This window comes from Pan troglodytes, chromosome 7, assembly GCF_028858775.2.
Source record: "Pan troglodytes isolate AG18354 chromosome 7, NHGRI_mPanTro3-v2.0_pri, whole genome shotgun sequence".
Lineage (NCBI taxonomy): Eukaryota > Metazoa > Chordata > Mammalia > Primates > Hominidae > Pan > Pan troglodytes.
The window spans coordinates 84,139,262-84,162,643 of NC_072405.2; the positions used below are offsets into that span (position 1 = coordinate 84,139,262).

Here is a 23,382-nt window from a genome sequence, read left to right on the forward strand (position 1 = left end):
GTGAGGCCATTTCTTTTCTCAGCTTTTGTTACACTGCCCCCTGCATCTCACCAAGTGGACTCGCAGTCTAAATTGTTAAGGTTTCTCATATTTTTTCCTCCCTAAAACGTAAACATACCATTGGTGCAACTCTTCCTTGAAGCTTAATGTCGTGTATTTAATGCTGGACTTAGGTAAATGAAAGGTCCGCTCTCTTAAAACTGAGAGAAATTATTCATTTAAATAGAATGTATATAATACTTTAAAAACTGTGTATCTAATATCTCTTAAAAATTTATTATAATAACACTTATTAAGGATTAGACAAGGTGATACCTTAGCAAGTGTTATTAGTTATAGTTTCTTAGATATATTATCTCTGTATTGATATGTCTCGATCAATAATAAACAGCACTGATATAACTGACCTTTTAGCACAGTTTGCTATACACATGGACACTTTCACATAAAATACTTCATGAATTATCACAACTTTATTATTAGTAGTATTACAGATTCAAAAGTAAAGTTAAGGAATATTCAAGTTAGGGAAGCCAAGTAGATGGCTGCTTTTCAGAACGTAAATTTTTATTGTTTTAATGAAAGAAAATATGGCAAAATTGGCAATATATTTTCCTTTTGACCCAATGTGTCATTAAGAAGAATTTTAAGTAAATTAGAATGTTTAGCTCAGCATTTCTTTAAATAGAAATTGTTAGAAACGAATCACATGACTAAATAGGAGAATGGCTAAGTGTAGTGTGGTACATCTTCATGATGAGCAATAAACAGTCATTACGAATCATGTTTTCAGTAAAATGGAAAATGGAAAAAAGCTCTCAGGTTAATAATAATTGAAAAGAGTGATATTTAGAAATGTATAGTGCTTCTGATTGCAACTGTGGAAACATACCTTTGAGTTCTGAGCCAGAGTACTCCAGTGCACAAGGCTTCTGCCCATCTCAAGGGCCTCCCTGGAATTCTCCTGGCCATCCTCTTTGCCTGGCTACTTCTTCAGGTTACAGCTTAAGTGTTTGTTTCTCAGGAAAGCCTTTGCTGATCTGCAGGACCACTTCAGCCACATTATGTTCCTCAGTTACATGTTCTCACAAAACTCTAATTTTCCTTCATGGTATATATTATGATTATAATTAATCACCTTGTGGTATCTTTCAAATGTCTGTCTTCCCCAATAGACTCAGCTTCACTGAAGCAGTAACTGTGTCCTTGTTTGCTCAATGCCTGTCCCAGTGACTGGGACATAGAATGAGCTCAGTAAACATTTGTTGAGGAAATGAACAAATGAGTGAATTGCAAGGCACTCTCTGAGCACTTTTGACATAATTTCATTGAGACTCCACCAAAAACTTATGAAGTAGAAACCATATTTATTACATTTTATGGATAAGGAAACTAAATTGTCAAGGAAGAAAATTGGCCAGAGTTATACAGTAGGCGGACAGCTCCAATGTAAACCTGACGTCTCTGAATATTGTGCACAAGCTCTTAGCCGCCAATTGTAAGTGGTTGTACTGAATGTAACTAAGATAACTATATTTAAATGGTCAACTTTGTAGGTCAAATACGCAGAAATATTACAAATCCTTATATTAATTTGTTAATAAATTTATAAACATGTTAAATTCTGAAGAAAATATATAAAAATGGAAATGGTGGTAGAATTGCACTGGTTCTTATTTTTTTCACACAATTCTACATTTCCCAAATTCCCTATACCAAGTACTTACCATTTTCTATAAAAAGGAAGAAAACCATTAAAGCATGTTGGAGCTAGGTTTCAAGTGTGAATATTTTGACATCAAATTCCAAAGAGTTTCCACTCATCAAAAGAGAAAAGTAGATCACTATCTTGTGAATTGGCGCACAATTTACAATTAATTTTTCTGAATAATTTAACCCAAAATCAATGTCATAAATATATTTTAATAATGTTCAATGTAAAATTCTATGTAAAAAACTGCAGAATAGGTAGCTACATTAAGCCTATACCATAGAAACTGTTAATTAAAGTTTTGAGCTGATTGAATATATTTCTTTCTATGTATAGCTTTTATGCTTTTTGACATTTTCCTATCACTAATACTGATTAGCAATCAAATTTATACCATCCAGTTTTAAAGATACCTAATTTATTTATTTCAAACTTCAATATTTAAGATAAACTTGCCTTTCAAAAATTAATTTTGTTCCTCAAATTCACCAAAGTAAAACATAATTTAAAATCTATCTCTATAGATTTCCTCTTACACTTTTTATTTTGGTTTTCCTTCCAGTGATTGCTGCCTTGACCGTCCCTGCTCTTGAAGTAAGTACAAATGAGCAAGGACCCTGAAAAACTCTGGGCTCAGATTGCCCTAGTTTGTTAGATAATTTTGATGGTACAGGGGCATGTATTTTGAGATACAGCATTTGGTAGTCTTTGGAGTTAAGTCATACTGCCGACACAGATTCTACTGGCTGTTGCAGACACTAGCTTCCCCACTAGGTCTGCTCTAGCTGCCAACCATATCCTTCATCCAAAGCATCAGATGTGAGCCCTGAATGATTATATAGGGCCCAGTTTTATTCAGGCCTTAATGCCAAACTTACAGATGAATGAATGACTGAATGAATTACAGTCCCTGCCTTAACTGGATTCTTAATTTCTAGCTCTTCTTTCTTGACCATCACATTTGACTTCTTGACCTTAACCTTACAAATGAAACTAGCTGTCCTTCCTAAGGACATTGTCCCTACGATCAGCCTTGGCCAGATAATTTTCCCTTAAGTTTTCTGCATGTCTTAAAGTATAAGTCTCCATTGTCCCTCTTATAGAGACCTCGACATGCTTTCTGGTTGAACCTTAACAGTACCTTTTATTATATTTTAATAACCAGATTTGAGTAACTTGATTTGGCCATCTTTCTTTTTCCTTCATTGATCATATACATATTGAATCTGTGTTATGTACAAAGTAGTAAGCTAAGCCCTTAGGAAGAAAATAAGATACCTATAAACAATAGTCCTTGCCTAAGAGTATTTCACACTTTAGTTAAATTAGTAATAATTACTATAGTTCTTTTGTAGAAACCAATTTCAGTTCATCTGTACCTTTGTAGATGAAAGCTGACCAAATTCAGGCAAAAAACAAACAAACAAAAATTTTCTATGCTGAAAGTTTATAGTTGATTTTGGGATTTCACTTTCTAAAAGTGAATTTAAAAACTGAATAGCCAGGCATGGTGGCTCATGCCTGTAATCCCAGCGCTTCGGGAGGTTGAGCCGGGAGGACCTCTTGAGCCCAGGAGTTTGAGACCACCTGGGCAACGTAGCAAGACCCCATCTCTACAAAAAATAAAAAATTAGCTGGGTGTGGTGGCATGTGCCTGTGGTCTCAGCAATGTGGGAAGCTGAGGCAGGAGGATCACTTGAGCCTGGGAGATCGAGGCGGCAGTGAGCCGCCATGATCACACCACTTGCATTCCAGCATGTGCGACTGAGCGAGGCCCTGTCTAAAAAAAAAATGATAAGAAAAAACTAGGTAATGTTAAAATCCAACTTACTTCAACAATTTAAAAATTGGCAAATATTAAAAACCCAGTTTTTTACTCATTTCTGATTAATATAAATGCTTTAAAACTCATTTTGACAACCTTTATATTCCACTATAACAATATTTACCTTGGGACAGGCTCCTTTTGCCAACTTGCAGACAGGTTTTTCTTTTACATGTAATTGTATGTGTAGATCAGCGATTCTTACTTATTTTTTTATTTTATTTATTTATTTGTTTTTAAGTTTAACATGCCGTTGGCTCTAGAAGCTGCCATGTTTAATAATTTCAGGATAGACACATATTTGATCTTTTATATTTGTTATTTGGTTTGTACACGTAATATCACTGATCTGCTCAACAAATCTTTAATGGCTTCCAATCATTCATGTAAACAAATCTGAAATTTTCTGTCTAGCTCTCTCCAAACCCTCCATAAAATAGTCCCACTCTTACTATCCAATCACACTTCTCACATATCCTTTCAAACACTAATTATTTGCCTTTCTTTGATCCAAAAGTCTTCTTTTCTTTTGCCTACCAATCAAAATTTATCTATCCTTTAAAGCCCACCTTAGACCCAATTTCATGATCACTCCAGTTCTCAATTAGGAATTTTCCTCTGAATTTCAGGACTAACTAGAATTAGAATAATTTCTTTTCTCACTTGTTCATGCTAATTAAGATGATCAATATTTCCCTCCACAAAGATTGACTCCTTGTATTAGGTCATTCTCACACTGCTATAAGGACATACCTGAAACTGGGTAGTTTATAAAAGAAAGAGATTTGACTCACAGTTCCTCAAGGCTGGGGAGGCCTCAGGAAACTCACAATCATCGTGGAAGGGGAAGCAAACATGGCCTTCTTCACTTGGCAGCAGCAAGGAGAAGTGCCAAGCAAAAGGGGAAAAGCCCCTTATAAAACCATCAGATCTCTTGAGAACTCACTCACTATCACGAGAATAGCATGAGGGTAACCATCCCTATGATTCAATTACCTCCCACCGGATCCCTCCCATGACGTGGGGATTATGAAAACTACAATTCAAAATGAGATTTGGGTGGGGACACAGACAAACCATATCACTCCTTGAGGGTAGGAACCATGCTTTATATTTTTCTTTATGTCTTTGGACTCCAGAAACAAGGGCCACTTATTAGGGAGTTTAGAAATCACTGTTGTTAAATGTAATTTGACAAAATTGGTCATTGGACTTTTTTTGTTTTGTTTTGTTTTACTTTGTTTTTGAGATGGAGTCTCACTGTGTTGCCCAGGGTGGAGTGCGGTGGCATGTTCTTGGCTCACTGCAACCTTTGCCTCCCAGGATCAAGCAATTCTTCTGCCTCAGCCTCCTGAGTAGCCGGGACTACAGGCATGTGCCACCATGCCAGGCTATTTTTTTTGTATTTTTAGTAGAGACACGGTTTCATCATGTTGGCCAGGTTGGTCTTGAACTTCTGACCTCAAGTGATCTGCCCACCTCAGCTTCCCAAAGTGCTGGGATTACAGGCATGAGCCACTGTGCCTGGCCTCATTGGACGTTTTGGACAATAAGCTTAGAACAATACAATCTTTCTTAGGACTTTAAAGCATTAGAGACTTTAGGGATTAATATAGCAAATTCTTCATTTTACAGATGAGAAAACTGCGATTTACATAGGGACAGTATGGATCAGCCATTCTTAATAGCCTTTATCTCAGTATCTTTGATAGCCTTTCTCATTCTATTTCCTCAAATTTAAAAAATGAATATAAAGAGTGTGATGTTTTCTGTCTATTAAAAAGTATGAAAAGGCACTGTTTCATCCTTGGTTTGGTCAGAAAAGCAGAAAACACTTCAGGAGTTTTAAGTAGGAGGGATTTAATTCCAGGAGCAAAATGCTCACAAAACTAATGGAAGACCTGGAGAAATAGAATTCAGGAAAGACCACTGTTAGCTTTTAGGCTCACCGCTCACTTTGGTGAGTCAAGAAGCTCCCAGCACTGATCAAAGAAAAGGCCTCCAATATGGAGGTGGCTGAATTCCAGAAAAATAACCCAGAAGCCACAATAGCATCTCATATTTGGTGGAGCCACGTATTTATTCACCTGCAGTTACTGGAGGAATGGTAAAGCTCCTGCCTTTCTTCCACCTTCCAAATTTTACCTGAGTGCTTCTAAACGGCAGAATCTGTGCTGTGAAGGAAACTTATTTTTAAATGTATTAGCATCTTAGTTCTTTATCTCAATGGTTTGGTGCCTTTCAATTTAAGGGCAAATATTCCTACACATGTCAATAGCTCACAAATTATTTATCTGCTCTAACACTAAACAGTAATTGATGTTTATAATAATAGAATTATTAATGCTGGAAGAGACCAGAGATAAACTGACACTCATCTTCTCATTTAAAAAACTGAAGTCACATAGCAATGGTGTTGAAGGGCCAACCTTTTTGACCTACCTCCATGGCTCAGATGGAGTGTTTCCCTGTTATACTTGTCTCTGAATTTGCCTACTGCTTTATAGTTACATTCAATTGAACTCTATAACTTTCTGATTTAATAAGGATTTAAACTACCTAATTATTTAGTGCTAAGACCACGGTTGAGTTTTATAAGACACTTCAAAAAATTGTACATGGGGACATACACACAGGTGCAAACTAAAAGGGAGTTTAGATTGCTCATTGCTCTTCCAAGGTGAAATCACCATTTTATCTGATGACTTACAAATGAAAAATCTGGCCAATAAATCTATTTAGTCAGATTTCTCAACATTGTGAATGATCCTCCTGGTAGCCAGATATTATGTCTATCATGACATGACCACTTATTTCATGTTGACTTGTTGTTCTGTGTGGAACTTCCTGTGGCACTAGAGTTTTCTTAAGTATAAACCATTCCAAAATCACACTGTTATTATGGGTTGCTTTGTCCTCAGGCTCTCTAGGACTCCTTTTGGGCTATTGGTCTTTCAATGTGCAGTTAGGGGATAAAAGTAAATCATTTAATCTATGCAGCATGTCACTCAATAGTATACTTTTGGAAATTGTTTCCACAGGAGCACCAGCGAAAGCAGCCAGTCTGAGATATTGACACTACAGAAAAAACTGACAGCTTACTCCTTGTATTGATTCTACTCTTCTCTACAAATATAGACTCCGTTCCCTACCACAGCCTTGTAAGTGGTGCCTGCTGAGGCTGCTAAATTGCTTTGTAAATTATTTATTACTTGGACACCTTGTAAAGATCTCTTTTCTTCTTGTCTGACTTGCTTGTGCTTTCGTATAAACTAAAAGGTCTCAAAGTGTACACTGACCACAACCTTCTTATGAAATCCTTTCCTTCCTATCTTTTATTGCAAATATGATCTTCCTTGACCCTATTATGACTATGCCTTTTATCATTGGTTTTTATTTCTGATCTATTGCTTATAAAATATCATAAATGTTTATATGCACGTTTGGAGCCTGGCACTGGGCACTTAATTAGCATATTCTCAAATTAGAAAGTTTGAAGTATTTAAAGAACATTTATTTAATGATGGGAGTTTCTATTAATAAAAACTGTTTATCAGAGCAAATGCACATCTTTAATTTATTCGCACTTATGTGGTAGAGTCAATGTTCTGAAAAAAGATGGCAAGTGTTTTCTCTCTTTTCTTGATTATTTCTTCTTAGGTTTTATTTTATGATTTTCTGAAGAATTTTAAAAATGTTCATAATGTAGATAATGAAAACAATATTTTTTGTCCAGTAAGCAAAACAATTTGAGCAGATTGCGATTGTTGACTTTTAGCTAACTGAAACCATATACTCACATATAAAATACTCAATAGAAAACGTCTTTGCTTAATAATTTGCATTTTCCTGTCTCCCTCTCTTAGCTTCCTATATTAGTCAGCTCAGCACTAGTATAAATTTGGTGATTTAGGTCCAGAGTTATTTCAGTGCCTCTTATAGTTTGGAAATCCAAGAAGCTACTCCTCTCATCCGTCCCTCAAAATTCATTAGTTTGTGTTTGGAAAGTACAGGATTTTCAATCTTGTCTCTGCCATTTATGAGTTCTATGACTTTAAGCAAGTAAATTAGCCCTCATAAACATCAACTTCTACCATGAAATGAAGTAGTAATAATAATAGTAATAACATCTATCCCAAGGATTATTGGAAGAATAAATGTGGTATATTTGGAGTGTTAGAACGGGCATATATTAGCTATCAGTGATGTTTACAACATGTTACTGATACAAATTTTTTTTACTTAAGGATTTACTTTTATGATAATTATATTTTATACAATACCAATAAATACATGTTGAGAATAAAAAATGTAGTGAGTAATTATACACTAAAATCATAGTATCTTATAGGCAATTTTTTTAGGTCATAGAAATTTGAGAAGCACAAAAACGCACTTCTAAAATCACTATAATTCTTTTCCTTTTCTTTCCTTTTTTTTTTTTTTAAGACAGGATCTGGCTCTGTTGCCCAGGCTGGAGTGTAGTGGTGCGATCTCCGCTCACTGCAACCTCTGCCTCCTGGGGATTCAAGCAATTCTCGTGCCTCAGCCTCCCAAGTAGCGGGATTACAGGCACATGCCACCACAGCCAGCTAATTTTTGTATTTTTAGTAAAGAAGGAGTTTCTCCATGTTGGCCAGGCTGGTCTCAAATACCTGACCTGAGGTGATCCATCCGTCTTGGCCTCCCAAAGTGCTAAGATTACAGGCGTGAGCCACTGCGTCCGGCCAGATCACTGTAATTCTCATTGAACTGGGAAATGCAAGTCGCTTAGAGGACTAAGGATTAGACCATAAAGATTTATAAGCAGAAGAGTCCAGCTATGTCTAGACAGGCCACTGTGGTTAAGAGATGGGCACACAAAGAACAATGCTTGACCCAAACAAGTGGTTTTAGACAGTGAGGCCCTTAGCCATAAGCTTGAAATCTGTTTCAATAATATCCTCTCCAGGCCAGGTTTACTCCAGAGCTGTGCTGGTTTTCTTGTAGACTGCTTTGTGCCAGCACATATTGCTATGACTTCATTTCATTTCTTCCTTACATACTGAAGGTAATTGCTTTTAAGATGAGTTTTCTACACCTGTTTTCATACTCAATTCCTGGCTTGAAATGCTTGTTTCTTTACATTATTCCAATGTTTCAAGGCCCAGTTCAAATGCCACCTCCCCACACAGATCTAGTCACTCTTACTACCACCTACTTCTTTCCTCCTCTTCTAAATCCTTTCAGTTTTGATAGTGTGCATTACCCTAAGTAGTGTCTGAGATCAGATAGAGTGCTCTCTGGTTTAATAACTGTTTAATGTAAAGCTATTCAGCTAGAAACCTGTAGGAGAGGGAAGAATCTTAATGAAAGATTAAAGGAGAAGCCAAAGGCTGGTTAAAGCAGAGTATTTTCAGATAAAATGCACAGTCTAAGCACCAGATGGGAGCATTATTGTGACCCCCCTATGTCTGCACATTTCACATATGTGTCCCATTCTCACCAATAATGATGGCCTTCACCACAACTTCTTTGTAGATTACATAACACTTGCACATAATTTACTTCATTTATTCCTGAAAGCAATTTTATGAGATGGGTCTCTTTATCCTCATTTTGTAGAGAAGAACCAAAGCCTAGAAGGGGTTACAGTGATTTGTCCTGAGTCACACTGAAGTCCATTACTTTTATTTTCTATCCATCCCAGCTGACCTTACACAGTGGCTCATCCTACCCTCACAGAAACCACTCGAGGAAGGCCAGAAAGATATTTCTGGCTTTGAATTACAAGCAAGGAGGCTGATTTCTCTTGAGAAAAAGTGAAAGAAAAACTTCTCATCCAAGCACTCTCTGCCTTTTCCCTTTGTGGAGCAGGGAGAGTGCAGTTCTCTGAACAATAAGATTGGTTTGACACAAAAAACAAGTGGAAGTTTGCACACCACTTTGTGCAAGAAATGCATGAGGGAACAGAGTTGGAATATGACTGAAATATATATATATATATATATACACACTCACACACATACATTCATATGTATGTAGTCATATACATATGAATCATAAATTGCTTAAATATGTGTGAAAATATGTATTGAAAACATGTAGATCTACCTTATTTTATATACATTTAGTAAAATTTGGGAAGAAGGGAAAATCTCATCATTGGAGTGGACCAAATTTGTGTTAAACAATTTTAGAAAAGACAGCAAGGTATATATCTGGAGGGAAAGGAACTATTAGACTGAACTGTACTGAGTAGATTGAGTTTCATGTCCTGGGAAGAAATGGAGGCTGGTTGGACACATGCTTCCCCATCCTGAAGAGTGCTTAGAAAAAGGCGTGCTTTCTTTCTCACAGAATGAATCACTGAGGCGAAAGCTATAAAGGTATGTAAAGCAAAATAGCTTTGCCAAATGTTTATACCATGGATATTTCCAACAAAAGTGTAAGAGATTGTCCATTTGACTGCATTCTTATCAATACTTGGTATTGTAATTGAAAAATAATAAAATGCTAGTTGGAAAAGTTAAAAAATTATTGTTTATAATGTTAAGTTTAGGATGAAAATTTTCTATATATTTGTTTACTAATTGCATTTCTTTTTTTAAAAAAGTATATTTTTAAATTTTCTGTTTTATCTATTTTTACAATAGTGTTTTAAAATCAACTTATGTAAGCTTCATAGTGTTTTTTACCTGTTTAAACAATGTTTGATAAGCATATATAATTCCTACTGATGAAGATATATAAGAATTAGAAATTTTTTTGCTGAACCTGTTAATTTTATTAAGCCTGATTATGTTTTTATTGTTATTCTTTTTCAAAAAAAATGTTTAAAAATTTGTCCCAAGCAATTGGGGGTACATTTTCTTTAATTTTCTCTGTTGTTACATTTTCCACTGAAAGCAAATTTGCAGACATATACGTCAATGCCAAATAATAGAATCTACCCTCCATATATTAATATTTTTCCAATGTGATATCTCTGAGCAGCATTGTATTGCTATTTCAAATAGTAATAGTATATATTAGGAAAGCTGAATGATTATAAACTTACAGTTCATTCACAAAATTTACTAAGTTCATACTTTGTTGAAACAATTGTAGAGAAATCAAAGTTGTCTAAAACATCAAACCTTCCTGCAAAGAGAAGACAGTTAATGAGATTATAAACATGTATTCAATACATTCACAAGCAGCATGAAATAAATGACAATAAAATTAGACAAAGTGTTATTTTTACACAGAGTAAGGAAAAAAGCTACCGCTCTCCCATACAACACACACACACACACACACACACACGCACACACACAGGTTGACAATACACAAGGAGACCAAGAAAAAATCATGTGATAGATACGTGAAAATTTAAGTCATTTTTATTGCCTGAAATAATGAGATGAACATTAATAAGGTCTTTTATTACAGTTGCATAAATTGGGCTTTAATTTGTGACCATTGAGAATTCTGCTCCAGACTAAGGATTAAATTTGTTTTTATTGAATGTAATAAATAAAGATTACACATTAAAATATTATGAATCATGTGCATTTAGAAACAATCTTATCAAGGACCAGTATTGTGGTTTATTAGTTCTTGAAATTATCGCCTAGATTACTGCCTTGAACATAATAAGTGGTCATTATTTTTTTTTTGAATGAATGAATGGTGGCAAAACGTAGTATTTGAAAGGATTAACTTTTAGATAATACTAGTAATAGCATATGTAGAAATAAACATGCACTAAAATGTACAATTATAGAAAAATATATTTATTTAACAATAAACATCTCTACTTTAAAAAGGTAACAAAAACAGTGTTTATTTAAATTGACTTTGAATTATGACCTGCTATCTATAAGCAAGGTGATGTTTTTGGTGTTAAGGAAACTATATAGTTTCATAGTTTGGTCTCCATCAATTAGTAAGTGTAAGTGATGCCAGTAGTACACTGGTATATCTTATCAAATAACAAAACACTGAAGACAGAATAAGATGAATATGATAGGAGAGAAAAAATGGCAGAGATTTTGGAACACAATAACTTTTGCTTATTCTATTTATGCTTTTGCAACTGATTCACAGACTATGTTCCTAAAACTTAAACTAGTATCCTCCTACTCTTCTCATTGTGTCATCTTTGAAATCACCAACAATGGTATTTCGTATCATGCAGAGTCATATAGAAAACTTTAATACAGGTGTAATATCTCTGAAGTTTCCATGTTTAATATCCCCATGTGATGGCATTCACTATTATCACATTTACTATAGATGTCAAGGATGGGAAGTTATTATTATATTAAAGAAGACTTTGGATTACTAACTTGTAGTGTTTCTGTAGGCCTCAGAATTCACTGTGCTGAGGAGCTAACAGGATCCTGACATTTAATTGTCTCTGCCTGAGCATTCTGTCAACTTTGGAACTTGTATGAGGCAAGTGTGATAACATACATAAAGACAGAACACTTCTAATTTTTTTTTTTTTTTTTTTTTTTTTTTTTATTTTAAATACAGAGTCTCCTCTGTCACCCAGGCTGGAGTGCAGTGGTGCGATCTTGGTTCACTGCAGCCTCAACCTCCCGAGTTCATGCAATTCTTGTGCCTCAGCATCCCAAGTAGATGAGCCCACAGGCCTGTCCCACCAGGTCTGGCTAATTTTTGTAGTTTTAGTAGAGATGAAGTTTCACCATGTTGGCCAGTCTGGTCTCGAACTCCTGGCCTCAAGTGATCTGCCCGCCTTGGCACTTTTAATTTTGTATAATAAAATATTTGATACAAACATACACACTACATATGCAGTATAAAGAATAATACTGAAATAGGTACAATATAGCCCTTACCTTAATAAAGAAATGGAACAATATCAATATTTCTATATTATTTTGTCCCTATTATTGATCAATTATTTATTCTCTCCCTCTTCAACAAAGTCTTTAAATTTTGTGAGCTACTGTATTATAGTTATGAGCAGGTACTACTAATATCTAATAACTGAATGACAAAATATCTATGGGAAAAAAGTAATATCAAAACTAATATTTTAAAATCTGTTACTTCTTTAAAAGTAATGTATATTTAAATCCAATTTTAATATAAGTAATATGCAAAAAATTTGAGAGATCCAGGAGATCCAGAAAATTATTCTGCAAGAAGAGTAAACAAAATTTACCATAAAATGTACTTCTTAAAGATAATTGGTTTTTTAAAAATACTATTCTAGTCACGGTTATCTTTTATTCTTTTTTTCTTGTCATGAGCTTTTCCTGATACCTACTGGCAGGGTTTTAGCAGCTTCCTGAATATATCTTAATATAATATATTTTTTTTCAACTCAGTGGATGTTACATTAACTTCATGGCACTGGAGGTCTTTTTGTTTATTTTTCCTGAGTCTGTCAAACCTTAACTGCTCACTCAAAAGCTTGACGTTACCAGTTTTTCTCAGGGCATTTTCAAACTCCTAGTTATTTTAAACAGCCACCAGAATTCTCCATCTCACAACTTTCAGAGGGGATTTACTCCAAAATCTTGGATTTCTTAATCTTGCATCTCTTCTTACCACTTAATTTATTAAAAAAAGAATCTCTCTACAAAGCTCAAGAACATAACTGGTTGTCATGAAGGAGCTCCTATAATATTTGGTTTTTATTCCATGAAAATTAATAAGACTATAACCAGACAAGTGGAGAAAAAGACATAGAAAACATAGAAGCATATATAGAAATTATAACGAAGCAGCATCAAATACATTATTACTATATACATATGGCATTAAAATATGTAAAGATAGGTTTTGCTATGTCTCTGATGACTGTCTAAAGTTTTGTGACTATGAGAAATGCAGTTTTTGGAAAAATGAAGAGCAGCAGTGTCTACTAGATTTAGAAACATTATCTTAACAACAAAATGCAAATTTTGTTGCAGAGAAGATATTTCCTCAGTTCCAATGCCCTATGATTCAGAAAAACCTAGTTGAGTAGGGGCTACAGCCCTTTGCTTGTTTCTCACTAGCTTTGATGGGGTATATAAATGCTGTGTAGATGAGAAGGGCTTGAGGACTAAGAACCAAACAGAGTTGTGTATTATCTCTGTTTTAAAACAAAGTCTGTTTTCTCTATTGGCAGAAAAGGTGGGTGTTTGTGTTCGTGTTTGTGTTTTTGGGTCATTAAAATACATTTAATTTTGTCAGGCAGAGGACACCACATCTGATTCCTTGTAAAAGGAAGTCATAACTGCTGGACACATAGAGACCAGGAGAGGGCTAGATACTGTAGAGAAATTAAAAGAGGTATAAAGTACAATATATAATACATCTAATAAATAATTTATTGAAGAAAAGGTAAAATGGTTTTGGCTAGGCACGGTGGCTCACGCCTGTAATCCCAACACTTTGGGAGGCCGAGGCGGGCAGATCACGAGGTCAGGAGTTCGAGGTCAGTGTGGCCAACATGGTGAAACCCCGTCTCTACTAAAAATACAAAAATCAGCAGGGTGTGGTGGCAGGCGCCTGTAATCCCAGCTACTCGGGAGGCTGAGGCAGGAGAATTGCTTGAACCCAGGAGGCGGAGGTTGCAGTGAGCCAAAATCATGCCACCGCACTCCAGCCTGGGTGACAAAGCAAGACTCCATTTCCACCCCCTCAAAAAAAAAATAGATAAAATGGTTTCATGTAGCTGCTGAAGACAAGCAAATCATTATAAATTTAAGGCAGAAAAGCTTCATTTCATCTTAACTCATATTATCAAATGTCTTTCTTCCTAGTTGTTCACTGATCTTTCCTAGATATCATGGATTTCTTTACAGTGCTGAAAAAAGAATCTGCCCAGATATTCCTGCATTCTCAGCTTTTGTTACTGTAGGTTAAGAGTTTATTTATAAGATTCCTAGAATTTTTTTTAATTAAAAGAACATTCTTATGCTATAATATGGTAAGTCAGTTTAGAAACTAAACTTAAATTGCATTTAATATTATCCTGTCTTAGATTTTGTTGTAAAATGTTTCAAAAAATGTATAAACACTACTTAAAATTAATTGGAATATGATTAATATAGTATACATATTAATAGAGACGCTACTGAAATTTTTAAAATAAATTTGAAGTATTCATACCACAGGCAAATGCTAGGACATTTGGGAACCACTTAGAATTTTTAAGTTCCACCATAGAATCCCTGTCAGCACACAAGACAAAAAAAAGATATGCTTAATGCAAGAGATACATATATTCTTATTTCAGCAACATTATATATAAATCAAATTTCTCTAAATAAATAATATTTTTCTAATTATGACTCTTCATTTTGAGGTATATTATTCAAAGCCCATATCTAATTTTTGGGTCTTCTATTAACTTGTTTGAAGTTAAAAAGGAACAAAAAAGCAATGAAAGTCCACTAGGAACAGTAAAGTTTCATAACAAATTTGATAACTTAGATGAAATGGACAAATTTCTAGGAAGACACAAAGTATCAAATCTGACTCAAGTAAAAATAGCAACTCTGAATAGGCTTATAATATGTAAGATAATTAAATTAGTGATCAAAAACATTCCCACAAAAAAAGTCCAGGATTATATGACTTCACTGGTGATTTCGAGCAAGTATTTAAAGACAAATTGTCACAAATCCTTTGAAAACACTTCCAAAAATTGAAAAGAAGGAAACACAACTTATTATATGAGGCCAATATTACCCTGATAACAAAATCAGATGAAGACATCAAAAGAAAAAAAATTGACAGACCAGCAATCTTATGAATATAAGTGCAAAAAATCCTCAACAAAATACTGTACTAGCAAGCCAAATACAACAACAGAAAAAAAGGATTATCTATCATAATCAAGTGGGCTTTATCTCACAAATGAAAGGGTGGTTCAACATTAAAAAATCAATGCACACTAAAAGAATAAAGAACAAAAACCACATGATCATCTCAGTAGAAACAGAAAAAGCATTTTACAAAATACAACACGCTTTTAAGAAACAACACTTAAAAAGCCAGAAATACAAGTGAACTTTAGCAACCAAATAAAGTATATTTATAGCAAACTCACATCAAACATCAAACAAATGCTGAAATATTTGGAGTCAGGGACAAGATAAGAATGTCTGTTTTTGCTACTTCTATTTAGCATTTTACTGGAAGTTCAAACCAGGGCAACTAAGCAAGAAAAAGAAAGAAAAGGTGTCCAGATTGGAAATGAAGAAGTAAAACTATGTCAATTTGCAGATGACATGATGTTTTATATAGAAAGCCCCAAGAAATCCCTCAGTAGCTATTCAAACTACTAAATGGGTTCAACAGGGTTATAGGATAGATACAAGGTTAATATACAAAAATTAGTTTAATTTCTATACATTAGCAAACAACAATCAGAAGGTGAAATAAGAAAATAATTTCATTAACAATAGCTTAAAAATAATAAAGTACTAAGAAACACATTTAACAAAAGAAATACAAGACTGTACACTAAAAACTGCAAGCATTATTGAGAGAAATGGAAGAATTCCTTAATAATTGGAAAGACATCCCATGTTCATGGATTGAAAGATTTAATATATATGTAAGATGGCAATACTCCACAAATTGATTTACATATTTAACATAGTCCTAACAAAATTCCAGTTGTCTTTTTTTTGCAGACCTTGACAAGCTGATAATAAAGTTCAGATGAAAATTCAAGAGACCCAAAATATGCAAAAAAGAAAATTTAACAACAACAAAAAGAACACAGCTGAATGACCCACACTTTCCAATTTCAAAACTTACTAGAAAGGTACAGTAATTAAAGCTGTACAGTACTAACATAAGAATAGATATATAGATTAATGAAATAGAATTTAGAGTCCAGTGGGGGAAAAACTCATATATTCATGATAAATTGATTTTGACAAGGGCACCAAGACAATTCAAGTGAGAAACAATAGTCTCTTCAAAAAATGGAGACAGGACAACTGGAAATTTACATGCCAAAAAATAATGTTGAATGCCTACGTGACATAACATACAAAAATTAACTAAAAGTGATCAATGACACAAATGCAACTGCTAAAACTATCAAATCCTTAAAAGAAAACATATTCATGAGCTTGTATTAGGCAATGGACTATTAGATATCACACTAAAAGCACAAACTACAAAAGAAAAAATAAATTAGACTTCACCAAAATTAACCATTGTGCTTCAAAAGACATTATCAAGAAAGTGAAGAGACAATTCATCGAATGGGAGATAATGTTTACAAATCATATGTCAGATAAGGGTCTTGTATCCAGAATATATAAAGAACTCTTACACTGCAGCAACAATACAATGAAAACTCAATCAAAAATGGGCAAAGGATTTGAATAGATGTTACTTTAAAGACGATATATAAACGAACAATAAGCACATGAAAAAATGTCCAACATCGTTAGTCATTAGGAAAATGCAATTTAAAACAATGAGACAATGCTTTACATCCCCCACAATGGCTATAATGAAAAAGGCAGAAAGTAACGAGTGTTGGTGAGGATGTGGAGAAATTGAAATCTCATGTATTACTGGTTGGAATGTAAAATGGCCAACTGCTCTGGGAAAATGTTTAGCAGTTTTTCATAAAGACAAACATAGAGTTAACATATGATCTAGCAATTTCTCTCTAGAACATGTACCCAAGAGCATTTAAAATACATGTTCATATGAAAAATTATGTAACAATGTCTATAGCATTGTTCATAAAAACTGAATAGTGGAAATAATTTGTATTTCCATCAGCTAACATATGGATAAGAAAATGGGTTATATTCATATAATAGAATATCATTCAGCCATAAAAAAATGAAGTGTTGATACCTATTACAACATGGATTAGCCTTGAAAACATTACACTAAGTGAAACAAGACACACATGCACACAAAATATTGTACAATTCCCTTCAGATGAAATGTCCAGAATGAGAAAATTTAATAGAGAAAGAATATTGATTAGTATTTTTCAGAGGCAAGGGGAGGGAGGTTGGGCATGACTGTTAATGTATATTGGTTTTTTGAGGACTGATGAAAATGTTTTGAAATTAGAGACTGGTAATGTTTGTCCAAACTTTTGAATACACTTAAAGCCACTAAATTATAAATAAATATAATAAACATGTATCTATATATAAAATGTGTTTATAGTTTATCATATATAATTATATTAGAATTTATCCTGGGAAATTGTAATAAAAAAGACTAACAAGGGAAGAATAATGAATACTACCAGATTTTAAAACATATTATAAAACTACAGGAATTTTAAAAGTTTACAAATGGCCAAGGTGGCTCATACCAGTAATCCCAGCACATTGGGAGGGCAATGTGGGGGGATCACTTGAGGCCAGGGGTTTGAGACCAGCCTGGGCAAGATAGGGAGATCGTATCTCTACAAAAAATAAAAATAAAAAAAATAATCCAGGCATGGTATGCACACCTGTAGTCCCACCTACTTGGGAGGCTGAGGCCAGAGGCTCAGCCCAGGAGTCTAAGGCTGCAGTGAGCTATGATTATGCCACTGCACTCCAGCCCAGCTGACATAGTGAGATCCTGTCTCAGATAACAAAATGTTTGGTAACATTTGGTACATAATAGACAGATCGATAAGTTGAAACAGAATCCAAATGTACTCCAAAACACACACATACAGTTTTGTTATTTTTTTCAGATGAAAAATTATTGTTGAAGAGATTTTGTTCAGTAATAGTGTGTAGACATTTGGTTCGCATTCCATCAGAGAAAAAAATTACGTCGCTTACCAACTTCACATATTATGCCAAAATATATCCCAGATAAAACAAATTTTTTAAAGAAATGTTTTTTAAATTGACAAATTAAAATGGTATATATTTATGGTATACAACATTGGTGTTTTGAAATACGTATCTATCTTGGAATGACTGAATCAAGCTAATTAACATATGCATTATCTCACATAATTATCTTTTTTTCATGATGAGAATACCTAAAGTATTTTTTTTTTTTTTGAGATGGAGTCTCTCTTTGTCGCCCAGGCTGGAGTGCAGTGGCGCAATCTCGGCTCACTGCAACCTCCACCTCCTGGGTTCAAGCGATTCTCCTGCCTTAGCCTCCTGAGTAGCTGGTACTACAGGTGTGCACCACCACGCCCAGCTAATTTTTGTATTTTTAGTAGAGACGAGGTTTCACCCTGTTAGCCAGGATGGTCTTCATCTCCTGACCTTGTGATCCACCTGCCTCGGCCTCCCAAAGTGTTGGGATTACAGGCGTGAGCCACCGCGCCTGGCCCTGAAGTCTATGTTCTTGGTGATTTGCAAGTATTATTAACTATGGTCAGCATTTATACAATAGATTTCTCGAACTTAAAAACAAAGTTTTAAACATAAAATAAAGTATATATAAAAGTTGTGTGAAAGACAGAGAATTGAGAGAACATGTTTTCCCTAATCCTCATGAGGATACCCTGTATAAACACGGTAAAACATAGAGATAACAAATAATAAAATTTGACTTGATGAATTTTATAAACCTGCATTACAAAAATAGCAGTTTATAGCATATTTTAGGTAAATGTTAATTTTAATATGTAAAGAGATTTTATCAAGTGACAAGAAAATAGCAAACAGCCTAATGGGCAAAGGACAAAAACACGTAGGTCAAAAGAAAAAGTAAGCTTTTTTTTTTTTTTTTTTTTTTTTTGAGACGGAGTCTCGCTCTGTCGCCCAGGCTGGAGTGCAGTGGCGCGATCTCGGCTCACTGCAAGCTCCGCCTCCCGGGTTCACGCCATTCTCCTGCCTCAGCCTCCCAAGTAGCTGGGACTACAGGCGCCCGCTACCACGCCCGGCTAATTTTTTGTATTTTTAGTAGAGACGGGGTTTCACCGTGTTAGCCAGGATGGTCTCGATCTCCTGACCTCGTGATCCGCCCGCCTCGGCCTCCCAAAGTGCTGGGATTACAGGCGTGAGCCACCGCGCCCGGCCAAAAGTAAGCTTTTAAACATATACTAAAACGCCTCACCCTGTACAAATAATTAAAGAAGCACAAGGGTAAGCAACAATGTAATACTACTCTTACCATTCAGTTTTTAAACATGTCTTTTAATATTTGGTATAGAAGGGGTTGTGGAAAAACGGGCATTCTATTATGATATATTGTTGGAGTGTGTGTAATTATTATAATTGCTTTGAAGTAATTTGACCTAAAAAATTTGACCTATACCTTTTGCTCAGAAATTCTTCCTTTAGAAAGACACCCATTGTTAGCAATTACGTTTGTAGGCTATTCATGATATTGTCTGTAATAGCAAAAGTCTGAAATTGTCTGTTAGTAGGGGAGTAGTCCAATATATGATGATATGGATATATTTTCAAACAAAATATGCAAAACAAAATGCATATTGTAACATATTTGTACTTTGAAAGTACACAAACACTTATACCCATGCAGTTTTTACTTGCATACACTTTTTCTGGACAGATACGTAGTATCTACAAAATTGTGAGGTATTATTAGGAAGGGCAGCAGGGGGTTCTGGAAGGAAAAAGAGATTACTTTTCATATAGAAAACTTCATAGGTAAATCACTCTCAAATATTAAAAACAATTTTCTGTGGTAAAGGAAAGCACTAGTTGAGAGAGCAGACTTTGACATTAGATAGCCCTGTGTTTGTGTTTGGTTTTGCTGCTTACTAAGCCTTGGGCAATTACTAAACGCTCTAAGCCTCAATTTCCTCTTTGTAAAATAAAGAGAAAAATGGCGATCACCTACAGAGCTATAAGTATTCAATAAGTTAAAACATGTAAAGTAACACAGAGATGTCACAGATTGATCACTTAATTAATGCCATATTATTTTTATTACTAATAGTAAGAGTGATAGTTCAAGAGAGTTGGGTGTACAGTGTCTCTGGCTTCCAGTGAGAGATGTTGTCAAGATATTCTTACAACAGTTCTGGTCTAGATCAGAGCTTTTTATCCATAGTGCTGTGATAAGCTAAATGTGTCACAATCATTGTTGTTTGTGTTCTGAATAATTTGTTACTTATAATACTTTACTGAAGTTTGAGGTTTGTTGTATGTTAGAGCTGAATCAGTGTTGTACCTATAAATACCCTTACTCTCTTGAATTATGAAATGATTTTTTGAGTCTGACAAAGAGGAGTGGAGTCCTTATAGTACTTATAGGAGTGGAGAACTTACAGAGTTCTGAAAACTGCTAATAACTCTGGGTGTGCCAGTGAGAATGTGTCATGTATGAGAAAATCACATGGTCACAAGCTGTAATCTTTTGCTGTGGATGGGAACCAGTTTAAAGCTAGTAAAGAGGAAGTTCCAGGTAATCTAAAGGCCTAGGAGTCATGTGGGTTATGTTTAGAATACATGAGTCTAAGTTGTCTCCATAATCCTAAAAGCTAATAAAGTTCTGGGTGTATTGGGAGGCCGAGGCAGGTGGATCATTTGAGGTCAGGAGTTCCAGACCAGCCTGGCCAACATGGTGAAACCCTGTGTCTACTAAAAATACAAAAATTATCCAGGTGTGGTGGCATACATCTGTGGTCCCAGCTACTCAGGAGGCTGAGGCAGGAGAATCCCTTGAACCAGGAGGCACAGGTTGCAGTGAGCTGAGATTGTGCCACTGCACTCCAGGCTAGGTGACAGAGTGAGACTTTGTCCAAAGCACACAGACACACAGACACACACACACACACAAACACACACACCCCAAAAACAACAACAACAAAAATCTGGATATGATCAGGGAAGAAAACAAAACATATTTTTACCTTTTATATTAACAAGTGTTTCTCCCTTTAAAATATCAAAGATAGTTCTGGTTACTAAATCTCAAGAAAGACATGCTCTTAAAACTGGGATTACTAGGTCAAAAGTTACAAGTATTTTAATAACTCTTGATATATACATATATATTATACACTTACACACATATATACACATATACATGTACTTTTTGGGGGAGGGCAATTTACATTGCTGTTAGTGTTGCACGAGTGATATTAATTATCTGCAACACATAATGTCATCTACAAAAAGCTCATTTTCTAGGCATAATATATTTTGAGGTTAATGCACTGTAATTATTATCAAATTTGGACATTTTCCAATGTTAGTTTTCTATTTATATTTCCCTTTGTCTAAATTGCAAATTTATATTGTACTGATGATGATTTGTTTATTAAGGTCTTTCTATTAGGTCTTTTTATTAGGATAATTTCATTACAAATTAAAATGATCTCTTATTACTTATTTGTAAGTAACCCTGGGATTTTATACAGTGAATTGTGAATTGTGGAAACTACTGTGAATATCTAATCTGTTTCACTTTATAATGTTGTACTTTTGAATTATACCTATTATATTTGATGGGACAAGAGAGGAAAGATGAATGAATATTTCTTAATTCCACTCATTAATATAGGTGATTATAGAAACTTCTACCAGAATCTGGGATATGCTCAATTTTTAACACTCACGAGTATCACTGAGAAATTTTCTTTTCAGAGGGTTTTATGGATAATTTACTAGGGTTTCGAGGGAAGGTCTCTGTTTCTCCATGCCAACCTTTTCTGAAAATGTTAGTTTTCAGTACAAGTACTGATTTACCCACTAAATGTTGGTAGTTACTGATTTCTAAACTCAACTCTTCTGCTAACTTGTTGGTGGACCTTTGACAAGTCACTTAACTTCTTTGTCTCCTCAACCGCAAAATGAAATGTTAGTCTGAGATGTCCTTAAGCTCCTTGCTAGCTGTGCTTCTTTCCTGATTCATTTGTACTATCCATTTCTTGCCTCTAGATACACCTTTGGAATATGCAAATGAATTTGGAATTGTCTGTGTTCTAACCTGAGTTGGCTTCTCTTTCTACATCATTCTTTAACCCTTATTCCAGCACAAGACAAACAGTACAAAGGTCTCAAAAGTTTGGGACCTCAGATCCAGAATGTTTTGAAACAATATTCATTCACTAAAATATGAACAAAGTTAAAGCAAAATATTTAACAACATAGTTTTACCTCTCAATTTTTTTGAGTTTCACTGCCTTGTCGTTTACAAACAAATATAAACGTACCTTATGATAGAGTTATTCTGTAAACTCCGTAATGCAAGATTTCCAAAAAAAAAACATAATACAAGAGCTGCAAATATACATATTTGGGAATTCTTGACACTTTTGTCATCTAGTTTAAAAATCATCTGAGAAAGAATGTAATGAATTCATTTAACTGTGAGTTACATTTTAAATATTTTGTAGAGACACAAACTCTGAATAATTAACTCTGTTACTACTCAATAATTTAAGTGGAATGACCCTTGACAGTCTGTTTGTAATAACTAACAGTGCATTTTAATTATTTTTTTTTAATTAGAAATGACATCTCTAGAGTTTAAGATTCTTGGGAGCAAAATTGAACTTTTAAAATTGGTTAGTATAGAGGGTTATTTTTCTTAATGAAAATAAAACTGATTTGCATTTTAAAAATCTGGGTACACTTTTTAAAATTATTATGTCAGTAATTTAACATTAGGCATATATTAGAGAGAATTATACCTTTTCTTTCTATCTCTTCATACCAATCTTCTGGTATGTTAGAAACTAGGTAGTATAAAAGCTAAATAATTGTAAGCCTGAAAAATCGAAGATTTAGTGATTTTAAGAATCTGAAATTTCTGTCAAAAAATGTAAAGCTAATTTTATAAAAATAAAGTTCAGTTTATAAGATAGCAAGAATAAGACCTATCATAAAATTTACAAGCAGATTTAGTAATTATTAAATACTAGATTTAATAAGCAGGAAACTTATCTTCCACGTTCACTGGCTGTTTATCTTATACTTGAACTCTTCCCTCA

General features: G+C 34.4%; 1 protein-coding gene across 5 annotated transcripts in view; it reads left to right on the top strand.

Moving 5' to 3' along the window:
• Window positions 1-23,382, top strand: part of HNF4G (hepatocyte nuclear factor 4 gamma) — a 155,235-nt gene that overhangs the window by 71,402 nt on the left and 60,451 nt on the right. For 3 of the 5 annotated variants that reach the window (XM_009455530.4, XM_063817196.1, XM_063817195.1), the window contains one exon: window positions 6,578-6,697. The gene's annotated coding sequence lies outside the window, so the exon portion shown is untranslated. Of the gene's footprint in view, window positions 1-2,273; window positions 2,306-6,577; window positions 6,698-23,382 lie in introns of all 5 variants that reach the window. The other 2 variants (XM_063817194.1, XM_063817197.1) reach the window with 1 other exon arrangement.